Source organism: Panulirus ornatus, chromosome 50 (genome assembly GCF_036320965.1).
Source record: "Panulirus ornatus isolate Po-2019 chromosome 50, ASM3632096v1, whole genome shotgun sequence".
Classification (NCBI taxonomy): Eukaryota; Metazoa; Arthropoda; class Malacostraca; order Decapoda; family Palinuridae; genus Panulirus; species Panulirus ornatus.
In genome coordinates this window covers 22975212-23001257 of record NC_092273.1, presented here as the reverse complement: position 1 = coordinate 23001257, position 26046 = coordinate 22975212, and the positions used below count along the sequence as shown (strand labels likewise).

The window sequence follows — 26046 nt, the reverse complement described above, 5'->3', positions numbered from 1 at the left end:
AAGCCAATTATATTACTAATATGTCTTTATAGACATTATGGAAGACATGTAGGCATTGTGGATGACATGTAGACATTGTGGAGGACATACAGACATTGTGGAAGACATACAGACATTGTGGAAGACATACAGACATTGTGGGAGACATACAGACATTGTGGAAGATATACAGACATTGTGGAAGACATACAGACATTGTGGAAGACATACAGACATTGTGGGAGACATACAGACATTGTGGAAGACACACAGACATTGTGGAAGACATACAGACATTGTGGAAGACATACAGACATTGTGGAAGACATACAGACATTGTGGGAGACATATAGACATTGTGGAAGACATATAGACATTGTGGAAGACAGACAGACATTGTGGATGATATGTAGACATTGTGGAAGACATACGGACATTGTGGATGACATGTAGACATTGTGGAGGACATACAGACATTGTGGAAGACATACAGACATTGTGGAAGACATACAGACATTGTGGAAGACACACAGACATTGTGGAAGACATACAGACATTGTGGAAGACATACGGACATTGTGGATGACATGTAGACATTGGAAGACTTACAGACATTGTGGAGGACATACAGACATTGTGGAAGACATACAGACATTGTGGAAGACATACAGACATTGTGGAAGACATACAGACATTGTGGAAGACACACAGACATTGTGGAAGACACACAGACATTGTGGAAGACATACAGACATTGTGGAAGACATACAGACATTGTGGAAGACACACAGACATTGTGGAAGACATACAGACATTGTGGAAGACACACAGACATTGTGGAAGACATACAGACATTGTGGAAGACATACAGACATTGTGGAAGACATACAGACATTGTGGAAGACACACAGACATTGCAGTGTGTCAGCAAAGCAGCCAATATTTCCACAGCCGGACACTATATACTCAAATTCCAATTAAAAACACAAAGACAAACCAGAAAGGCAATTCAGAGAGCAAGAGCCTAGTGGGGTGGTGTGGATGTGGTTTGTTGACAGTGGAAGCCACATCACCACAGACAGACAGACAGACAGACAGGTGGCTGTGGTCTAGGAGGTAGACAGACAAGAACATGCCTAGATACAGAACATGTTATTCTCATGTTCACTCGTGGGCCGGAAGCCAGGTGTTTATCACGTATATTTAAGTATTTATCATGTTTATTTAAATATTTATCATGATTATTTAAGTGTCTATCGTGTTTATTGACGTATCTATCAAGTTTATTCAAGTATTTATCACGTTTAGTTAAGTATTTATCAAGTTTATTTAAGTATTTACATGTTTATTTAAGTATTTATCATGTTTATTTAAGAATTTATCACGTATATTTAAATATTTATCATGTTTATCTAAGAATTTATCACGTATATTTAAATATTTATCATGTTCATCTAAGAATTTATCACGTATATTTAAGTATTTGTCATGTTTATTTAAGAATTTATCACATATTTAAAAAGGATTTATCAAGTTTATTTAAGTATTTATCATGTTCAAATATTCATCAAGTTTATTTAAGTATTTACCGTGTATATACATTTAAGTATTTGGGGATCACATCCTCTCTCTCTCTCTCTCTCTCTCTCTCTCTCTCTCTCTCTCTCTCTCTCTCTCTCTCTCTCTCTCTCTCTCTCTCTCTCTCCATTTTCTCTATGTGAGAGAGAGTTGGTCTGTCTCCCCAGTACTGACACATGAGGAGCGAGACAAAAATACTGCGACCCAGGTCACGCTCCCAGGACACATCTCTTCACCACCCAGGTCACGTCCCAGGACACATCTCTCCACCACCCAGGTCACGTCTCTCCACCACCCAGGTCACGTCCAGGGACATCTCTCCACCACCCAGGTCACGCTCCCAGGACACATCTCTCCACCACCCAGGTCACATCTCTCCACCACCCAGGACACATCTCTCCACCACCCAGGACACATCTCTCAACCACCCAGGACACATCTCTCCACCACCCAGGTCACATCTCTCCACCACCCAGGACACATTTCTCCACCACCCAGGTCGCGTCCCGGGATACCTCTCTCCACCACCCAGGTCGCGTACCAGGACACCTCTCTCCACCACCCAGGTCACGTCCCCTCCCTCCCAGAGCAGTACGAATCAAATAAACATGACGAGTCTAATCTGGAATAATCTTAATGTATACATACGAAAATATGCCTCGTCCCTCTGCCTCTCCCTCTCTCCTACACTCGCCAACACTCACCCATGGTGCTCCTCCAACACAGCCCTCACCCATGGTGCTCCTCCAACACTCAGCCCTCACCCATGGTGCTCCTCCAACACTCAGCCACCCTCACCCATGGTGCTCCTCCAACACTCAGCCACCCTCACCCATGGTGCTCCTCCAACACTCAGCCACCCTCACCCATGGTGCTCCTCCAACACTCAGCCCTCACTCACGGTGCTCCTCCAACACTCACACCTCACCCACGGTGCTCCTCCAACACTCACACCTCACCCCTGTACTCCCCCAACACCACACCTCACCCCTCTCCACCTCCTCCTCGACCCTCCCACTCGGCCACCTCCCCCTGGACCTCCTTGCTGCTCCCCCTCCAACTCGCCTCTCGCCCCGCTGTGGGATCCTACCTGGCCCATGGATGATGTGGAGGAACAGGTGATGTCCTGCAGCAGGTGGGTGGATCAGACATGACGAGTGGACCAGGGGTGGAGCGGTGAGGTGGTGGAGTGAGGCGGAGAAGGAGGAGGAGGAGGAGGAATGGGGCGCCATTTGATGACAGTGGCAGGGGTGGAGGGTGATGGCGGAGGGGTCGTCGCCACACGGCACAACACGGACGAAGGAGGCGACACAGACGACACATGACGAGGTGCGACGACAGGAGGACGACCATGGGAGAGAGAGAGAGGGGACTTCGACAGCCACCGCAGCCCCATACGCCCCCGGGAACTAAGGAGGAGTCCCTCAGCCCCTGTGAGCAGGGGAAACAAAGGGAGCGGAGGTGGAGGTGGTGTGGGGCGCCACACACACACACACACACACACCAGGACACACTGACACACACACACACACACACACACACACACCTCGTGTGTTCTGCCGTGGTCAGTGCCAGCGACGACTCCCAGGTCACCTCTCTCTCTCTCTCTCTCTCTCTCTCTCTCTCTCTCTCTCTCTCTCTCTCTCTCTCTCTCTCTCTCTCTCTCTCTCATGGCCATTTTCGAACCCACCCTGACCAGTCAGACGACAAATCTCAGACCAAGATCAATTAATTGACTGATCCCACCCCGTCTTGGGCCCCCCCACGGACGGCCCATAGACCAGGACACAAATACAAACAAGTACAATCCACAGCAAATACAGCAAGTCCACCTGTGTCTTTGTTCATGTTTACTCTTGTGGACGCCACACGTGTCTGTAAGGTCTTCGTCTCTGCCACAAACAGACCCAGGGGGTCTGTATCTTAATGGGAAAGTCTTCGCGAGACGATTTCGGGTCGGTACTGGTAGACCAGCTGGTAGGTGGTGGCCAGGAGCCTGCTGGCCCTTCGACCAGCTGGTGCCAGCTTCCACCAGTGTGGTCAGCGTGAGCAGAGCTGACCACCACACACGTCAGGTGGACCTGCCCCCACCCGGCGACCTGCACCGCCTTGAACACGACGGTATACGACCCTTGAACACGACGGTGTACAACCCTTGAACACGACGGTATACGACCCTTGAACACGACGGTATAAGACCCTTGAACACGACGGTATATGACCCTTGAGCACGACGGTATACGACCCTTGAGCACGACGGTATACGACCCTTGAGCACGACGGTATACGACCCTTGAGCACGACGGTATACGACCCTTGACCACGACGGTATACGACCCTTGAGCACGACGGTATACGACCCTTGAACACGACGGTATACGACCCTTGAACACGACGGTATACGACCCTTGAACCATAAGACAGTAACACCAGAACTTGAGCTAAACCTTCTGAGACTTAAAGGCCCGCCCTTACCGACCCTTAACCACCTAAGGGCCAACATAACAACCCTACGAGTCCCCCTTGAACCTGACGATAATTCACATTACGAAAAAAAAGGGTGTGTGGGGGGATCTGGCCTTCCATCTACACACGCGAGGTTCTGCATTTAAATTTAAATGCCAGATGTTCTCATACAGTTTAAAAGCGAGGCTGAGTTTAAAATTGTAGACCCAGGCATGTCTTTTAAAGTGGAACAAGGGGCTGCCTTTCAATTTAAATGGCTGGGCTGTCCCTGCGTTTAAAAGGAGCGTACTCAGTGGCTGGCTACACACACACACACACACACACACACACACACACACACACACCACACACACACACACACACACACACCACACACACACACACACACACCACACACACACACACCACACACACCATACACACACCACACACACACACACACACACACACACACACACACACACACACACACCATACACACACCACACACACACACACCACACACCACCCACCACACACCACCCACACACACACACACACACACACCACACACCACCCACACACACCACACACACACACACACACACACACCACACACACACACACACACACACACACACACACACACACACACACACACACACACACACACACACCACACACACACACACACACACACACACACACACACACACACCACACACACACCACACACACACCACACACACACACACCACACACCACCCACACACACACACACACACACACACACACACACCACACACACACACACACACACACCACACACACACACACACACACCACACACACACACACCACACACACCATACACACACCACACACACACACACACACACACACACACACACACACCACACACACACCACACACACACACACCACACACCACCCACACACACACACACACACCACACACCACCCACACACACACCACACACACACACACACACACACACACACACACACACACCACACACACACACACACACACACACACAGGCTATATACGAGCAGGTTCGACACCTTGTGTTCTGCAAACCGAAGCCCCCTCCCCCCCCACCGGACACGTCATAGATTGGGGGTGATCTGGGGGGGGGGAGGAGGACCAGCCAGCCCTCCCTCACCCCCCAGAAGAGGCTACGAGAGAGAGAGAGAGAGAGAGAGAGAGAGAGAGAGAGAGAGAGAGAGAGAGAGAGAGAGAGAGAGAGAGAGAGAGAGAGAGAATGTGACCCCTGACCTCGTGTGTTGCGTCCCGCAGTGTTGTCGGTTTTGCGTTGCGCTGGACCACGAGATGAGCCGACCCACACCCCCCCCTTCGCATCCTACCCCCAAACCCACTACCCCCTCCCTTAGTGTTGCATGTGTGTGTGTGTGTGTGTGTGTGTGTGTGTGTGTGTGTGTGGGGCGCTTCCCCCGCCTGCAACACACTGCAGAAGGAAGAGGAAGATCAAGGGACGAGGGTATGTTGACAGCGGGCAACACATGCAGGTATCTCCACCCCCCCGCACCCCCCCCCCCCATGGTTGTTACGGTCATGCAACATGTTAGTATATATATATATATATATATATATATATATATATATATATATATATATATATATATATATATATAATGTGTGTGTGATTATTACACGAAAGTGCACTTGGGAACTTATCGTGTTTCATTTTCCTCGTGGACTCATAGGATATATATATTCTATCACCCTGGAAGCCAAAATTAGGTAACCCCCTTACCAGCCCTTAAGCCCTTTAACCATGACTTACGTAAAGGCAGCCACACTCAGCCCTGAACACCCACACTGATAAATACAATCTATCAGCTTTATCTCTGGCTCGATAGACTGGCCAGGAGGCGAGGCCAACAGGTATCATACGAGACACAGCTCTGACCTGGGTCGAGGCGCAGGACTGTGAGTGAACTGGCAGTGTGGGGATGTGACTGATGGAATGACTGGTGACTGAAGTGGCAGTGTGGGGGGTTGGGTGACTGATGGAATGACTGGTGACTGAAGAGCTGTCATAGAAAATGGAGGAGTCTCTTGCCTCGTGCGAGGGAGAAAATGGGAAGGGAGACCTACAGGGAGGGAGGGAGGGAGGGAGGGAGGAGGCTGGCTGGGTTGTCCACACCTGCTGGTGAGGTGGGGAACCCTCCTGCTGGTGAGGTGGGGAACCCTCCTGCTGGTGAGGTGGGGAACCCTCCTGCTGGTGAGGTGGGGAACCCTCCTGCTGGTGAGGTGGGGAACCCTCCTGCTGGTGAGGTGGGGAACCCTCCTGCTGGTGAGGTGGGGATCCCTCCTGCTGGTGAGGTGGGGATCCCTCCTGCTGGTGAGGTAGGGAACCCTCCTGCTGGTGAGGTGGGGAACCCTCCTGCTGGTGAGGTAGGGAACCCTCCTGCTGGTGAGGTGGGGAACCCTCCTGCTGGTGAGGTGGGGAACCCTCCTGCTGGTAAGGTGGGGAACCCTCCTGCTGGTGAGGTGGGGATCCCTCCTGCTGGTGAGGTAGGGAACCCTCCTGCTGGTGAGGTGGGGAACCCTCCTGCTGGTAAGGTGGGGAACCCTCCTGCTGGTGAGGTGGGGATCCCTCCTGCTGGTGAGGTGGGGAACCCTCCTGCTGGTGAGGTAGGGAACCCTCCTGCTGGTGAGGTGGGGATCCCTCCTGCTGGTGAGGTAGGGAACCCTCCTGCTGGTGAGGTGGGGAACCCTCCTGCTGGTGAGGTGGGGAACCCTCCTGCTGGTAAGGTGGGGAACCCTCCTGCTGGTGAGGTGGGGAACCCTCCTGCTGGTGAGGTGGGGAACCCTCCTGCTGGTGAGGTGGGGAACCCTCCTGCTGGTGAGGTAGGGAACCCTCCTGCTGGTGAGGTGGGGATCCCTCCTGCTGGTGAGGTGGGGAACCCTCCTGCTGGTGAGGTGGGGAACCCTCCTGCTGGTGAGGTGGGGAACCCTCCTGCTGGTGAGGTAGGGAACCCTCCTGCTGGTGAGGTGGGGAACCCTCCTGCTGGTGAGGTGGGGAACCCTCCTGCTGGTGAGGTGGGGAACCCTCCTGCTGGTGAGGTGGGGAACCCTCCTGCTGGTGAGGTGGGGAACCCTCCTGCTGGTGAGGAGGGGAACCCTCCTGCTGGTGAGGTGGGGAACCCTCCTGCTGGTGAGGTGGGGAACCCTCCTGCTGGTGAGGTGGGGAACCCTCCTGCTGGTGAGGTGGGGAACCCTCCTGCTGGTGAGGTGGGGAACCCTCCTGCTGGTGAGGTGGGGATCCCTCCTGCTGGTGAGGTGGGGAACCCTCCTGCTGGTGAGGTGGGGAACCCTCCTGCTGGTGAGGTGGGGAACCCTCCTGCTGGTGAGGTGGGGAACCCTCCTGCTGGTGAGGTGGGGAACCCTCCTGCTGGTGAGGTGGGGAACCCTCCTGCTGGTGAGGTGGGGAACCCTCCTGCTGGTGAGGTGGGGAACCCTCCTGCTGGTGAGGTGGGGAACCCTCCTGCTGGTGAGGTGGGGAACCCTCCTGCTGGTGAGGAGGGGAACCCTCCTGCTGGTGAGGTGGGGAACCCTCCTGCTGGTGAGGTGGGGAACCCTCCTGCTGGTGAGGTGGGGAACCCTCCTGCTGGTGAGGTGGGGAACCCTCCTGCTGGTGAGGTTCGTGGGTTCAGAGTGCCTCGTGTGGGTTCCCTGCACGGCAACCTCCCCTGACGCTGGCTGTGTCCTGGTGCCTGGTACCGTCCTGGTGCCTGCCTAGTACCTGGCCTGGTAGCGTCCTGGTACCTGGCCTGGTGCCTGGTTGGTACCTGGCGGCCACAGTGGCAGCGGACGTGGAGGGCGTCGCCGGCGGGGTGCCGGGCCAGCGTGGGGGAACCGGTTACTGGCTGCCAAACCTGGTGCTTGGTGCACGCCCACCCACCTCACACCACATTCCTCCTCCTCCCGGCTCTTCCCGCTAACCTCTCCTCCACCACCTCCTCCTCCTCCCGGCTCTTCCCGCTAACCTCTCCTCCACCACCTCCTCCTCCTCCCGGCTCTTCCCGCTAACCTCTCCTCCACATCCTCCTCCTCCTCCTCCCGGCTCTTCCCGCTAACCTTTCCTCCACCTCCTCCTCCTCCTCCCGGCTCTTCCCGCTAACCTCTCCTCTACCACCTCCTCCTCCTCCCGGCTCTTCCCGCTAACCTCTCCTCTACCACCTCCTCCTCCTCCCGGCTCTTCCCGCTAACCTCTCCTCCACCACCTCCTCCTCCTCCCGGCTCTTCCCGCTAACCTCTCCTCCACCACCTCCTCCTCCTCCCGGCTCTTCCCGCTAACCTCTCCTCCACCACCTCCTCCTCCTCCCGGCTCTTCCCGCTAACCTCTTCTCCACCACCTCCTCCTCCTCCCGGCTCTTCCCGCTACCTCCTCCTCCTCCTCCCGGCTCTATCCGCTACCTCCTCCTCCTCCCGGCTCTTCCCGCTAACCTCTCCTCCACCACCTCCTCCTCCTCCCGGCTCTTCCCGCTAACCTCTCCTCCACCACCTCCTCCTCCTCCCGGCTCTTCCCGCTACCTCCTCCTCCTCCTCCCGGCTCTTCCCGCTACCTCCTCCTCCTCCTCCCGGCTCTTCCCGCTACCTCCTCCTCGCACTGTCCTCTAACGGTGAGTCGTGGCTCAGTGGTTATCCAGTCGACCTGGTAAACTTGAGCACCCCCCCCCCTCGTTCGAGCCTCCACAGGGGGAGCAGCCCCCCCTACTGGGGTTGACCTGGCTGTACCACACAGGGGCGCTGCGCCCCTCCCCCCCCCAGCTGGCTGGCTGGCTGGCTGGCTGGGGGGGACACACCTGCTTACCCCAGGTTCCCACGCCACTCACACGACCTCAACCCCAGTGGATTTGGAATACCAGGCGACCTGCTGGTGGCTGGCTGGTGGCTGATGACTGATGACTGGCTGGAGTCTGGCTGGTGGCTGGCTGGTGGCTGGCTGGTGACTGGCTGGTGTCTGGAGTCTCGTTGGTGGCTGGCTGGAGTCTGGCTGGTGGCTGGCTGGTGTCTGGCTGGTGTCTGGCTGGTGACTGGCTGGTGGCTGGGTGGAGTCTGGCTGGCTGGCTGGTGGCTGGTGTCTGGCTGGTGGCTGGCTGGTGTCTGGCTGGTGTCTGGAGTCTCGTTGGTGGCTGGCTGGTGGCTGGTTGGCTGGCTGGAGTCTGGCTGGTGTCTGGTGGCTGGCTGGTGTCTGGCTGGCTGGTGGCTGGCTGGCTGGTGGCTGGCTGGCTGGTGACTGGCTGGCTGGTGGCTGGCTGGTGTCTGGCTGGCTGGTGGCTGGTTGGCTGGTGGCTGGCTGGTGACTGGCTGGCTGGTGTCTGGCTGGTGGCTGGCTGGTGGCTGGTGGCTGTTAAGATTTCCGCAGGTGCGCAAGACTGACCAGAGCGGCCACCTGGCAGGTGACATTCACCTCACCTTGGGTGCGTCCTCCCCTGCTGGCCCAGACCACCACCTGGACTGAACCACCTTCACCTACTGCTGCCTCACACACACCACCACCTGGACTGAACCACCTTCACCTACTGCTGCCTCACACACACCACCACCTGGACTGAACCACCTTCACCTACTGCTGCCTCACACACACCACCACCTGGACTGAACCACCTTCACCTACTGCTGCCTCACACACACCACCACCTGGACTGAACCACCTTCACCTACTGCTGCCTCACACAGACCACCACCTGGACTGAACCACCTTCACCTACTGCTGCCTCACACAACCAGGTGGTTTGGTTCTAAGCTGTGATGGCAAAGCTTGGTCCTCAAGCTAAGCTGTGGCGGGACAGCACTACCAACATACGTCTACTGCTGCCAACATCACCCCGGTGCTGCCAACATCACCCCGGTGATGCCAACATCACCCCAGTGCTGCCAACATCACCCCCGGTGCTGCCAACATCACCCCGGTGCTGCCAACATCACCCCAGTGCTGCCAACATCACCCCCGGTGCTGCCAACATCACCCCGGTGCTGCCAACATCACCCCGGTGATGCCAACATCACCCCAGTGCTGCCAACATCACCCCGGTGCTGCCAACATCACCCCCGGTGCTGCCAACATCACCCCGGTGCTGCCAACATCACCCCGGTGCTGCCAACATCACCCCGGTGCTGCCAACATCACCCCGGTGCTGCCAACATCACCCCCGGTGCTGCCAACATCACCCCCGGTGCTGCCAACATCACCCCGGTGCTGCCAACATCACCCCGGTGCTGCCAACATCACCCCCGGTGCTGCCAACATCACCCCCGGTGCTGCCAACATCACCCCGGTGCTGCCAACATCACCCCCGGTGCTGCCAACATCACCCCCGGTGCTGCCAACATCACCCCGGTGCTGCCAACATCACCCCGGTGTTGCCAACATCACCCCGGTGCTGCCAACATCACCCCGGTGCTGCAAACATCACCCCGGCGCTGCCAACATCACCCCCTATTGCTGCCAACATCACCCCGGTGCTGCCAACATCACCCCGGTGCTGCCAACATCACCCCGGTGCTGCCAACATCACCCCAGTGTTGCCAACATCACCCCGGTGCTGCCAACATCACCCCGGTGCTCCCAACATTACCCCAGTGTTGCCAACATCACCCCGGTGCTGCCAACATCACCCCAGTGTTGCCAACATCACCCCGGTGCTGCCAACATCACCCCGGTGCTGCCAACATCACCCCGGTGCTACCAACATCACCCCGGTGCTGCCAACATCACCCCGGTGCTGCCAACATCACCCCGGCGCTGCCAACATCACCCCCTATTGCTGCCAACATCACCCCGGTGCTGCCAACATCACCCCGGTGCTGCCAACATCACCCCGGTGCTGCCAACATCACCCCAGTGTTGCCAACATCACCCCGGTGCTGCCAACATCACCCCGGTGCTCCCAACATTACCCCAGTGTTGCCAACATCACCCCGGTGCTGCCAACATCACCCCAGTGTTGCCAACATCACCCCGGTGCTGCCAACATCACCCCGGTGCTGCCAACATCACCCCCTATTGCTGCCAACATTACCCCGGTGCTGCCAACATCATCCCGGTGCTGCCAACATCACCCCGGTGCTGCCAACATCACCCCGGTGCTGCTAACATCACCCCGGTGCTGCCAACATCACCCCGGTGCTGCCAACATCACCCCGGTGCTCCCAACATCACCCCAGTGTTGCCAACAACACCCCGGTGCTGCCAACATCACCCCGGTGTTGCCAACATCACCCCGGTGCTGCCAACATCACCCCGGTGCTCCCAACATCACCCCAGTGTTGCCAACATCACCCCGGTGCTGCCAACATCACCCCGGTGCTGCCAACATCGCCCCGGTGCTGCCAACATCACCCCGGTGCTGCCAACATCGCCCCGGTGCTGCCAACATTACCTACCCCAGTGTTGCCAACATCACCCCGGTGCTGCCAACATCACCCCGGTGTTGCCAACATCACCCCGGTGCTGCCAACATCACCCCGGTGCTGCCAACATTACGTAACCCAGTGTTGCCAACATCACCCCGGTGCTCCCAACATCACCCCGGTGTTGCCAACATCACCCCGGTGCTGCCAACATCGCCCCGGTGCTGCCAACATCGCCCCGGTGCTGCCAACATCGCCCCGGTGCTGCCAACATCGCCCCGGTGCTGCCAACATCACCCCGGTGCTGCCAACATCGCCCCGGTGCTGCCAACATCACCCCGGTGCTGCCAACATCGCCCCGGTGCTGCCAACATCACCCCGGTGCTGCCAACATCGCCCCGGTGCTGCCAACATCACCCCGGTGCTGCCAACATCGCCCCGGTGCTGCCAACATCGCCCCGGTGCTGCCAACATCACCCCGGTGCTGCCAACATCGCCCCGGTGCTGCCAACATCGCCCCGGTACTGCCAACATCGCCCCGCCGGTATCGGGGGGGACGACGCATCGGGCCCTGGCTCCTCCATTCCCATGGTAAGACTAGCCCCGATAATCGCCGATAATCGCCGATAACACGACTATCATTCGTAGCGGGGCGGGGCGGGGCGGGGCGGGGCGGGGCAGTGCGTCACTCTCCCCTCCTGACCTCCCTTGTCGCTGGCTGATAACAGGGGGGTCACAGCGCGCCGCCCGGCCACCTTATCATGAACCGGAGATAACCAAGGCGGCTCTGGCCTTATCTTGGCCCGGCGCTGGTTCAGTCATGACTGGCGCTGGTTCAGTCATGACCGGCGCTGGTTCAGTCATGACTGGCGCTGGTTCAGTCATGACTGGCGTTGGTTCATGTCGCAGCCTCCCTCACTGTGTCGCAGCCTCCCTCACTGTGTCGCAGCCTCCCTCACTGTGTCGCACCCTCCCTCACTGTGTCGCAGCCTCCCTCACTGTGTCGCACCCTCCCTCACTGTGTCGCAGCCTCCCTCACTGTGTCGCAGCCTCCCTCACTGTGTCGCAGCCTCCCTCACTGTGTCGCACCCTCCCTCACTGTGTCGCAGCCTCCCTCACTGTGTCGCACCCTCCCTCACTGTGTCGCAGCCTCCCTCACTGTGTCGCAGCCTCCCTCACTGTGTCGCAGCCTCCCTCACTGTGTCGCAGCCTCCCTCACTGTGTCGCAGCCTCCCTCACTGTGTCGCACCCTCCCTCACTGTGTCGCAGCCTCCCTCACTGTGTCGCACCCTCCCTCACTGTGTCGCACCCTCCCTCACTGTGTCGCAGCCTCCCTCACTGTGTCGCACCCTCCCTCACTGTGTCGCACCCTCCCTCACTGTGTCGCAGCCTCCCTCACTGTGTCGCAGCCTCCCTCACTGTGTCGCAGCCTCCCTCACTGTGTCGCAGCCTCCCTCACTGTGTCGCAGCCTCCCTCACTGTGTCGCACCCTCCCTCACTGTGTCGCAGCCTCCCCCACTGTGTCGCAGCCTCCCTCACTGTGTCGCACCCTCCCTCACTGTGTCGCACCCTCCCTCACTGTGTCGCAGCCTCCCTCACTGTGTCGCAGCCTCCCTCACTGTGTCGCACCCTCCCTCACTGTGTCGCAGCCTCCCTCACTGTGTCGCAGCCTCCCTCACTGTGTCGCAGCCTCCCCCACTGTGTCGCAGCCTCCCTCACTGTGTCGCAGCCTCGTGGATATGTTGACCACCATGTTTACCTACACCTACGTCTTTCCTCCGCTCCCGCCAGTAACGGATTACACTGTCCGGATACATATGAACCCCTGCCTCACTCCTGTAACCGGCCATCAACTACACTCGTCCGGATACATATGAACCCCTGCCTCACTCCTGTAACCGGCCATCAGCTACGCTCGTCCGGGTACGGATGAACCCCTGTCTCACTCCTGTAACCGGCCATCAGCTACGCTCGTCCGGGTACGGATGAACCCCTGTCTCACTCCTGTAACCGGCCATCAGCTACGCTCGTCCGGATACGGATGGTATGGTTCCTCTTCCGGCAAGAGGAACCGGTATTTGAAGGCGTTCGGTTGCCCACGATGTTGTGTGTATACATTTACTTCCTCCCCCGTGCACGACGGTACGACCCTTGAGCACGACGGTACGATCCTTCAGTTCAAGGATCGTACCGTCGTGCTCAAGGGTCGTATCGTCGTGCTCAAGGATCGTACCGTCGTGCTCAAGGATCGTACCGTCGTGCTCAAGGGTCGTACCGTCGTGCTCAAGGATCGTCCCGTCGTGCTCAAGGATCGTATACCGTCGTGCTTAAGGATCGTATACCGTCGTGCTCAAGGATCGTATACCGTCGTGCTCAAGGATCGTATACCGTCGTGCTCAAGGATCGTATACCGTCGTGCTCAAGGATCGTATACCGTCGTGCTCAAGGATCGTATACCGTCGTGCTCAAGGATCGTATACCGTCGTGCTCAAGGATCGTACCGTCGTGCTCAAGGATCGTATACCGTCGTGCTCAAGGGTCGTACCGTCGTGCTCAAGGATCGTACCGTCGTGCTCAAGGATCGTATACCGTCGTGCTCAAGGATCGTACCGTCGTATTCAAGGATCGTATACCGTCGTGCTCAAGGATCGTACCGTCGTGCTCAATATGTATAATATATATCAAGAATTTTGAGCTAAAATATTCTAGTATTGGAACGCGCCAGCCTTGCCTCACCAGACGCTGTACCAACGTAGACAGATGGGAAAACACAATTTGGCTATGGGTGAAAGAGGGGGGTCGACGAGCCTCAGGTCGTCTGGGTCCAGCAGCGTCTCGCCACAACTCCACAGGATACAGCATCTGTGGGGTGTGCGCTGGGAGGAGGAGGGGGAGGGGGGGGACTGCTGGCGCGCGCGCGCGCGCGTGTGTGTGTGTGTGTGTGTGTGTGTGTGTGTGTGTGTGTGTGAGGAACGATGAGAGTGAAATATAGATTCTATACGTAAAGTATAGATGCCGAATGCGATTGAGTTAAGAGGAGCGCCAGGTCTGCTGGGGGGGGGGGGGGTAGTGGGGGGGGGGGCATCATTGGTCAACCAAGCTGTGGGAGGGCGCGGCTCGCACCTCCCACAGAACAGTACAGCAACCTGGAACTGCGTGATCTCCACCAGGCACAAGGCATACCATAACTGACCATCAACAACACCTCGCACTTCCCTCCACACAGCCGGGAGGGTATATAGATGGCTGGGGGAGGGTATATTGATGGCTGGGAGGGTATATAGATGGCTGGGGGAGGGTATATTGATGGCTGGGAGGGTATATAGATGGCTGGGAGGGTATATAGATGGCTGGGGGGGTATATAGATGGCTGGGGGAGGGTATATAGATGGCTGGAGGAGGGTATATAGATGGCTGGGAGGGTATATAGATGGCTGGGGGAGGGTATATAGATGGCTGGGAGGGTATATAGATGGCTGGAAGGGTATATAGATGGCTGGAAGGGTATATAGATGGCTGGAAGGGTATATAGATGGCTGGGGGAGGGTATATAGATGGCTGGGGGAGGGTATATAGATGGCTGGAAGGGTATATAGATGGCTGGGGGAGGGTATATAGATGGCTGGAAGGGTATATAGATGGCTGGGGGAGGGTATATAGATGGCTGGAAGGGTATATAGATGGCTGGGGGAGGGTATATAGATGGCTGGGAGGGTATATAGATGGCTGGGGGAGGGTATATAGATGGCTGGGGGAGGGTATATAGATGGCTGGGGGAGGGTATATAGATGGCTGGGGAGGGTATATAGATGGCTGGGGGAGGGTATATAGATGGCTGGAAGGGTATATAGATGGCTGGGGGAGGGTATATAGATGGCTGGAAGGGTATATAGATGGCTGGGGGAGGGTATATAGATGGCTGGGGGAGGGTATATAGATGGCTGGAAGGGTATATAGATGGCTGGGGGAGGGTATATAGATGGCTGGGGAGGGTATATAGATGGCTGGGGGAGGGTATATAGGTGGCTGGAAGGGTATATAGATGGCTGGGGGAGGGTATATAGATGGCTGGAAGGGTATATAGATGGCTGGGGGAGGGTATATAGATGGCTGGGAGGGTATATAGATTGCTGGGGGAGGGTATATAGATGGCTGGAAGGGTATATAGATGGCTGGGGGAGGGTATATAGATGGCTGGAAGGGTATATAGATGGCTGGGGAGGGTATATAGATGGCTGGGGAGGGTATATAGATGGCTGGGGGAGGGAATATAGATGGCTGGGAGGGTATATAGATGGCTGGGGGAGGGAATATAGATGGCTGGGAGGGTATATAGATGGCTGGGGGAGGGTATATAGATGGCTGGGGGAGGGTATATAGATGGCTGGGGGAGGGTATATAGATGGCTGGGAGGGTATATAGATGGCTGGGGGAGGGAATATAGATGGCTGGGAGGGTATATAGATGGCTGGGGGAGGATATATAGATGGCTGGGGGATGGTATATAGATGGCTGGGAGGATATATAGATGGCTGGGAGGGTATATAGATGGCTGGGGGAGGGTATATAGATGGCTGGGAGGGTATATAGATGGCGGGGGGGGGGAAGGAGGGTATGTAGATGGACGCGTTAAGCCAAAACTATATCAAATTGCTAATATCCGTGTTGGCCCGGCCTCACTACGTCCGTGTTGGCCCGGCCTCACTATGTCCGTGTTGGCCCGGCCTCACTACGTCCGTGTTGGCCCGGCCTCACTACGTCCGTGATGGCCTGGCCTCTACGTCCGTGTTGGCCCGGCCTCACTATGTCCGTGTTGGCCCGGCCTCACTATGTCCGTGTTGGCCCGGCCTCACTACGTCCGTGTTGGCCCGGCCTCACTATGTCCGTGTTGGCCCGGCCTCACTACGTCCGTGTTGGCCCGGCCTCACCACGTCCGTGTTGGCCCGGCCTCACTACGTCCGTGTTGGCCCGGCCTCACTACGTCCGTGTTGGCCCGTACGTGGAGAATGCCTCCTTCCTACCTTGATTTAACAAGAAGTTAACCTGCTGGCCACACACGGATGTTCCTTGTTAACATCTATAAAGTTAAATTGTTCTATTCTTTGCCCTCAGCCCGTGAGCCTTGCCATGGTTTTCGCAGGCCCCAGACCCAGCTGTGGGGAAGGGGGGGGGGGGGGGAGAGAAGACCTCCCAAACCATCGTAAGGTTAGGTTACAGACCCCAGCTTTGGGGGGTAGAAGACCTCCCAAACCATCGTTGTAGGAGACCTCCCAAACCATCGTAAGGTTAGGTTACAGACCCCAGCTGTGGGGGTAGAAGACCTCCCAAACCATCGTTGTAGGAGACCTCCCAAACCATCGTAAGGTTAGGTTACAGACCCCAGCTGTGGGGGTAGAAGACCTCCCAAACCATCGTAAGGTTAGGTTACAGACCCCAGCTGTGGGGGTAGAAGACCCCCAAACCATCGTAAGGTTAGGTTACAGACCCCAGCTGTGGGGGTAGAAGACCTCCCAAACCATCGTAAGGTTAGGTTACAGACCCCAGCTGTGGGGGTAGAAGACCTCCCAAACCATCGTAAGGTTAGGTTACAGACCCCAGTTGTGGGGGGGGTAGAAGACCTCCTAAACCATCGTAAGGTTAGGTTACAGACCCCAGCTGTGGGGGTAGAAGACCTCCCAAACCATCGAAAGGATAGGTTACAGACCCCAGCTGTGGGGGGTAGAAGACCTCCCAAACCATCGTAAGGTTAGGTTACAGACCCCAGCTGTGGGGGTAGAAGACCTCCCAAACCATCGAAAGGATAGGTTACAGACCCCAGCTGTGGGGGGTATAAGACTTCCCAAACCATCGTAAGGCTAGGTCACAGACCCACAATATCGATCAACCACGCCCACAATTCTACAAACCACGCCCACAATTCTACAAACTCCGCCCACAATAGCACCCACACTAGACTAAAATAACCCCCCTCCCCCCCCTCCAACAAAAGCCACAATACCTACCTACAATATATATATATATACAACCCCAAGTTATAATAACCCACAAATTCTTCATCTAAATAACTAACAGTGCCAGCCCAGTTATGTCTCATGAACTATATAATGCTAAGTTATTATCGACCTTACAACACCGTATATAATTCCTTCCTATATACCTGTCATATATGCTTACATATATACCCTCCTGTGGCTATACTTAATTGCCCTGATCCAAATTAGCGCCTCGCATCTCCTTAATTACCCGGTAAGGGAAGCATCCCCCTACGATAAATTGGTTAAAATAAAGATAATTTGAGAGGTAATATAAATCATATAGTCCTTAGTTTTCTTTTAAATTATTAAGAAAACGGGGTGGGGGTGGGTGTGTTTGTGATGAGCCCGCCCGCTTAGATCGCCCAAGGGTCGAACATGGCATCGGTTCGAATCCTGGTTGCGGTCATTGGTCCACAGTCAACCCAGCTGTTCATCATACACCCTTAAGGGTTGGTCGATAAAATGGGTACCTGGCTCAGGCTAGGGTATATATATATATATATATATATATATATATATATATATATATATATATATATATGAGAGTTGGGGTGAGAGAGTATCATTAAATTTTAGGGAGAATAAAAAGATGTTCTGGAAGGAGGTAAATAAAGTGCGTAAGACAAGGGAGCAAATGGGAACTTCAGTGAAGGGCGCAAATGGGGAGGTGATAACAAGTAGTGGTGATGTGAGAAGGAGATGGAGTGAGTATTTTGAAGGTTTGTTGAATGTGTTTGATGATAGAGTGGCAGATATAGGGTGTTTTGGTCGAGGTGGTGTGCAAAGTGAGAGGGTTAGGGAAAATGATTTGGTAAAAAGAGAAGAGGTAGTGAAAGCTTTGCGGAAGATGAAAGCCGGCAAGGCAGCAGGTTTGGATGGTATTGCAGTGGAATTTATTAAAAAAGGGGGTGACTGTATTGTTGACTGGTTGGTAAGGTTATTTAATGTATGTATGACTCGTGGTGAGGTGCCTGAGGATTGGCGGAATGCGTGCATAGTGCCATTGTACAAAGGCAAAGGGGATAAGGGTGAGTGCTCAAATTACAGAGGTATAAGTTTGTTGAGTATTCCTGGTAAATTATATGGGAGGGTATTGATTGAGAGGGTGAAGGCATGTACAGAGCATCAGATTGGGGAAGAGCAGTGTGGTTTCAGAAGTGGTAGAGGATGTGTAGATCAGGTGTTTGCTTTGAAGAATGTATGTGAGAAATACTTAGAAAAGCAAATGGATTTGTATGTAGCATTTATGGATCTGGAGAAGGCATATGATAGAGTTGATAGAGATGCTCTGTGGAAGGTATTAAGAATATATGGTGTGGGAGGAAAGTTGTTAGAAGCAGTGAAAAGTTTTTATCGAGGATGTAAGGCATGTGTACGTGTAGGAAGAGAGGAAAGTGATTGGTTCTCAGTGAATGTAGGTTTGCGGCAGGGGTGTGTGATGTCTCCATGGTTGTTTAATTTGTTTATGGATGGGGTTGTTAGGGAGGTAAATGCAAGAGTTTTGGAAAGAGGGGCAAGTATGAAGTCAGTTGGGGATGAGAGAGCTTGGGAAGTGAGTCAGTTGTTGTTCGCTGATGATACAGCGCTGGTGGCTGATTCATGTGAGAAACTGCAGAAGCTGGTGACTGAGTTTGGTAAAGTGTGTGGAAGAAGAAAGTTAAGAGTAAATGTGAATAAGAGCAAGGTTATTAGGTACAGTAGGGTTGAGGGTCAATTCAATTGGGAGGTGAGTTTGAATGGAGAAAAACTGGAGGAAGTGAAGTGTTTTAGATATCTGGGAGTGGATCTGGCAGCGGATGGAACCATGGAAGCGGAAGTGGATAATAGGGTGGGGGAGGGGGCGAAAATTCTGGGAGCCTTGAAGAATGTGTGGAAGTCGAGAACATTATCTCGGAAAGCAAAAATGGCTATGTTTGAAGGAATAGTGGTTCCAACAATGTTGTATGGTTGCGAGGCGTGGGCTATGGATAGAGTTGTGCGCAGGAGGATGGATGTGCTGGAAATGAGATGTTTGAGGACAATGTGTGGTGTGAGGTGGTTTGATCGAGTGAGTAACGTAAGGGTAAGAGAGATGTGTGGAAATAAAAAGAGCGTGGTTGAGAGAGCAGAAGAGGGTGTTTTGAAGTGGTTTGGGCACATGGAAAGAATGAGTGAGGAAAGATTGACCAAGAGGATATATGTGTCGGAGGTGGAGGGAACGAGGAGAAGAGGGAGACCAAATTGGAGGTGGAAAGATGGAGTGAAAAAGATTTTGTGTGATCGGGGCCTGAACATGCAGGAGGGTGAAAGGAGGGCAAGGAATAGAGTGAATTGGAGCGATGTGGTATACCGGGGTTGACGTGCTGTCAGTGGATTGAATCAAGGCATGTGAAGCGTCTGGGGTAAACCATGGAAAGCTGTGTAGGTATGTATATTTGCGTGTGTGGACGTATGTATATACATGTGTATGGGGGGGGGGCATTTCTTTCGTCAGTTTCCTTGCGCTACCTCGCAAACGCGGGAGACAGCGACAAAGTATAATAAAAAAAATAATATATATATATATATATATATATATATATATATATATATATATATATATATATATATATATATATATATATCGTTAATGGGATAACCTTGATTGGGCCTCAGTTGCCCGTGCCGTCCTAGCTAACTTAAAAAACTACATCCCATTTTCTATATAACTTGATCCTTCATAATAATAATAATAATATTATTATCGTTAATCATGAACTATAATAACGATAATTGATAATAAAAACAAAATACAGTATCACGCAGTATCGCGATTACATGTAATACAGTAGGCCCCGACATGTAATACAACAGTATACAGTAGTGAAGCCCCAGATATTTAATACAACAGTATACAGTAGTGAAGCCCCCAGATATTTAATACAACAGTATACAGTAGTGAAGCCCCCAGATATTTAATACAACAGTATACAGTAGTGAAGCCCCCAGATATTTAATACAACAGTATACAGTAGTGAAGCCCCCAGATATTTAATACAACAGTATACAGTAGTGAAGCCCCCAGATATTTACTACAACAGTATACAGTAGTGAAGCCCCCCAGATATTTAATACAACAGTATACAGTAGTGAAGCCCCCAGATATTTAATACAACAGTATACAGTAGTGAAGCCCCCAGATATTTAATACAACAGTATACAGTAGTGAAGCCCCCAGATATTTAATACAACAGTATACAGTAGTGAAGCCCCCCAGATATTTAATACAACAGTATACAATAGTGAAGCCCCAGATATTTAATACAACAGTATACAGTAGTGAAGCCCCCAGATATTTAATACATCAGTATACAGTAATGAAGCCCCCAGATATTTAATACAACAGTATACAGTAGTGAAGCCCCCAGATATTTAATACAACAGTATACAGTAGTGAAGCCCCCAGATACTTAATACAACAGTATACAGTAGTGAAGCCCCCCAGATATTTAATACAACAGTATACAATAGTGAAGCCCCCCAGATATTTAATACAACAGTATACAGTAGTGAAGCCCCCAGATATTTAATACAACAGTATACAGTAGTGAAGCCCCAGATATTAAATACAACAGTATACAGTAGTGAAGCCCCAGATATTTAATACAACAGCCAGGCGCTTGAATCCAGTACGGACTGCTCTATTTAATACACCTACAGCTGTATAAATGGCAAATACAGTATTTGAATAATATATAAAGAAAATACAGAGAACATGCAACGGTTTACATGGGAATATCAAGGACCAAAAATTGGTCAGAAAGTACAGGAAAAAGTACATGAACAAGGGTCAAGGACACGGACGAGGGGTCAAGGACACGGACGGGGGGTCAAGGACACGGACGGGGGTCAAGGACACGGACGGGGGTCAAGGACACGGACGGGGGGTCAAGGACACGGACGGGGGGTCAAGGACACGGACGGGGGTCAAGGACACGGACGGGGGTCAAGGACACGGACGGTATTAAGGACACGGGTCAGGTCCAGAGCCACTTAGGGTCTGAGGGTCACGGACGGGGTGGGTCAAGGACACGGACGACGAGGACGACAGGTGTAGAATGCGTCGTGTACTTACGGTTGGGTCAGCAACAACCACAGATGACGCAGTGTGGTCGTCTCTGATCGGTCGTTCGTGTCGTTCGTCTGCCTCTGGAAATGGAAAAGATTATATTACACTGGAGTCTGCCTGGGATAGTCGTTTTAACATGGGTCGTCCCAGGGGGTCGTCCCAAGCCCTGTTATCCCGGGGGCCTTGTCGTCCCACACATACATATACATCAGGGCAAAATATCCCGTCTCAGGAGCCAACAAAATACAGATATCTATTCCAAATCTTCGAACATGATCATAGAAGATGAGGAACCCCTCAATTCTACGGTAGGTTACACCTTAACAGAAAATGGGAAACCCGGGGATCATGTCGACTGTACAGTGCGGGTGACCACTGGCGACAGATTCTTAATTCAGTCACAAGTCTTTCCAAGACGAGGATAGTCGATAATAAACTCCAACTTCCATTCATTGAGCGCTTTATGACCTCGCCCGGTGGACGTGGTTATCTCCCTGGGCGCTGCAGGAGACTCGTAGAGTCAGGAGGGAGTGATGGGGCAGGAAGCACGTATGTAATTCTAAGAAAATGATATCAAAGTTTGAAGATTGGAGCCATCAAACGCATCATAGATGATTGAGACGAATTCTAAATCAGTCCAGCACACAGATTGGACCTTCCTCACACTATGGTAAACAGGTCTGGCGTCCAGCGCTCAAGATATATCATACGTGTCCAAAGTCACGATTTAAAGGGAAGAAATCATTCTATACCTGTAGTTCAGTTAATGTCCAATCCTCATGTCGTGACCTGATCAGTGCAGATGATAATTTAGAATAGATGTGGACTAGTCACATAGGGGAGGGGGATGTTGCACAGACACCATACAGACACTACTGGTGATGGAGGATGTCCAATGTGGTTGGGGTGAGGTTCTTCATTAACCGACCTGTACCAGCTGGGTTGGCCGGCCTTGATGTGACTGTGGTGGCGAACACCAACTCGGGGACGTTGGATTTCTGCCAGCATGAGGTAACGGTGGCGGGGGTGATGCACTTGCTTCTTCTCGAACTGTCGCCTGGGGTACCGGTCGTGATTGGAATGAATACTTGGTGCACCTAGTGTGGTCTTCGGAGGGGTCTTCTACCCCGTCTTCGGGGGTCTTCTACCCCTCGGGGGGAGAGCTTCTACCCCAGGAGTCCAGGTTGGGCCCAGGCTCACGGGTTAGGCCGTTGGTCGACCAAGCTGTTGGAAGCTGCAGCCGGTGGACTGGCTGGTCCAGTACACTTCGTAAACACTCGTCCAGGTCACTGTCTATATATAGAATCTTTTCGTCTCAGAGATAAGCTCTGCCTTCAAGGACATCCAGGTAGGGTGGATGATAGACTTCTCATGTCCGCGCCCTGGGGAGGACAGACTCAGTAATTTCAGCTACTGCCAGGGACTTGTTTCATTGGCCACAAGTTGGCATTAATGTGCTTCGTGAGAGAGATCTGAATTTCCTCTTGTTCGGTCATTTCGCCTGCCTTGTAGTATGAGACGTTAGAACAGCAATGTTATATTCATGGGATAACTGGTGACGTGAAAAGCATCATCATCATCGTCTTTTCTTTCCTTGTCTTGAAAGTCTGCAGGATCCTTCCCACCTTACTTCAGGTGGAAGCAACTGTTGTTATAATGTGTTCGCTAAAGGCAAGGTCGTTAAGGCATTATTACACCGAAGTCTTTCACATTATCCATCTATTTTATGACAGTGTCTGTGTCAGTCTGATATTCTACATTTTCCTTCATTCATTCATTCACTCAGCTACGTCAGGAGCTACAGTTCACCTCCTCTGACACGTATGTCTTCGGTGGCCCACAGGGAGACTGCATTAATGTCTCCTCGTAAGCTCACAGCGCCCTCTAGTGCAGCCATGTTCATGCTTATTCAAATGTCATCTTCAAAGGATAGGATACGAACCTGTGGCTTGTGTGTGTGTCACATATAAGAATGAGGATCTATAGAGGCGCTGGAGGACATGGCATGGTTATTACAACCGCGTGGTTGTGATCTGGTTGTTAATGAGTTGTACATCCGTCTCCCACTTTGCACAGTTACTACCATCATACGCATTTTCGGCGTCAAGACGCCATGGTCACACCTTTCCAGGAGCGGAAGATACGGTGACACGTCTCCTACATATCCCTGAATCCATGTATCCCAGATGACACTTCTGACTCATGTGTCCCTTTATCCCAAGTGTCCCTCACTCATGTATCCCTTTATCCCATGTGTCCCTCACTCATGTATCCCTTTATCCCAAGTGTCCCTCACTCATGTATCCCTTTATCCCAAGTGTCCCTCACTCATGTATCCCTTTATCCCATGTGTCCCTGACTCATGTATCCCTTTATCCCATGTGTCCCTTACTCATGTATCCCTTTATCCCATGTGTCCCTTACTCATGTATCCCTTTATCCCATGTGTCCCTTACTCATGTATCCCTTTATCCCATGTGTCCCTTACTCATGTATCCCTTTATCCCATGTGTCCCTTACTCATGTATCCCTTTATCCCATGTATCCCTGACCCTTTATGTATCCCTGATTGCACCTGCCTGACTCATACGTATACATGACACCATGTGTCCCTGAATCCACGAATTGATTTGAAGTTCTTTCTTTCCCCTATGGGAAGGACTCTACAGGATGGGAAGGACTCTGCAGGATGGGAAAGACTCGTACACGATGGGAAGGTCTCTACAGGATGGGAAAGACTCGTACAGGATGGGAATGAATCGTACAGGATGGGAATGACTCGTACAGGATGGGAATGAATCGTACAGGATGGGAATGACTCGAACAGGATGAGAAGGACTTGTACAGGATGGGTACAGGATGGGAAGGACTCGTACAGGATGGGAAAGATTCGTACAGGATGGGAATGACTCGTACAGGATGGGAAGGACTCGTACAGGATGGGAATGACTCGTACAGGATGGGAAGGACTCGTACAGGATGGGAATGACTCGTACAGGATGGGAAGGACTCGTACAGGATGGGAATGACTCGTACAGGATGGGAAGGACTCGTACAGGATGGGAATGACTCGTACAGGATGGGAAGGACTCGTACAGGATGGGAAGGACTCGTACAGGATGGGAAGGATTCGTACAGGATGGGAATGACTCGTACAGGATGGGAAAGATTCGTACAGGATGGGAATGACTCGTACAGGATGGGAAGGACTCGTGCAGGATGGGAAGGACTCGTACAGGATGGGAAGGACTCTACAGGATGGGAAGGATTCGTACAGGATGGGAAGGACTGTAGGATGGGAAGGACTCTGTAGGATGGGAAGGACTCTACAGGATGGGAAAGACTCTGTAGGATGGGAAGGACACGATAAGACGTATCAGGTCTCCCAGGTTAAACTTCCAAGCTTGACTCCCTTGCCCGACGCCGCAATGTTGGTTCACTTTCCCTCTTCTGCAGGTATTACTTTGGTTTGTGCACCCGAGAGCTGGCTGCTTGTGTGCCCCCCACCACTAACTAGATCACACAATACTCTCCAACCTGCTGCCTCACGTGATTACTGTGTGGACGTTGGCCACTCGAGGGTGGGCCGTTTTGATAACTGTTTCTTTCCCTACACGTCGAAGCTTTGGAACTCTCTCCCTTCTCATGTCTTTCCCAATATCTATGACCTGCCGCATGTTTTAAAGAACAGGTTCATCACTTCCTCCAGAATTCGCAATTACTTTCCCCTGTCTCTTCCATTTCCTTTTCCATAATTTTTCTCTATATTTCCATTAATACTCCGGCCTTAATGTGGACTTCTGTCCCAGGCTGAGGCAACCTCCTACGTAAACAAACAAAAATTGAGAAGGGCACTGTGGAATGGGATAGACTCTGTGGGATGGGATAGACTCTGTGGGATGGGATAGACACTGTGGGATGGGATAGACACTATTGGATGGGATACACTGTGGGATGGGATAGACACTGTGGGATGGGATAGACACTATTGGATGGGATACACTGTGGGATGGGATAGACACTGTGGGATGTGATAGACACTGTGGGATGGGATAGACACTGTGGGATGTGATAGACACTGTGGGATGGGATAGAAACTGTGGGATGGGATAGACACTGGGATGCGATGGACACTGTGGGATGGGATAGACACTGTGGGATGGGATAGACACTGTGGGATGGGATAGACACTGTGGGATGGGATAGACACTGTGGGATGTGATAGACACTGTGGGATGTGATAGACACTGTGGGATGGGATAGACACTGTGGGATGGGATAGACACTATTGGATGGGATACACTGTGGGATGGGATAGACACTGGGATGCGATGGACACTGTGGGATGGGATAGACACTGTGGGATGTGATAGACACTGTGGGATGTGACAGACACTGTGGGATGTGATAGACACTGTGGGATGGGATAGACACTGTGGGATGTGATAGACACTGTGGGATGGGATAGACACTGTGGGATGTGATAGACACTGTGGGATGGGATAGACACTATTG

General features: G+C 52.9%; 1 protein-coding gene across 2 annotated transcripts in view; it reads right to left on the bottom strand.

Moving 5' to 3' along the window:
* Positions 1-26046, bottom strand: part of LOC139764657 (cyclin-dependent kinase 4-like) — a 500685-nt gene that overhangs the window by 375839 nt on the left and 98800 nt on the right. For both annotated transcript variants that reach the window (XM_071691517.1, XM_071691516.1), the window contains exon 2: positions 21538-21611. The gene's annotated coding sequence lies outside the window, so the exon portion shown is untranslated. The remainder of the gene's footprint in view (positions 1-21537; positions 21612-26046) is intronic.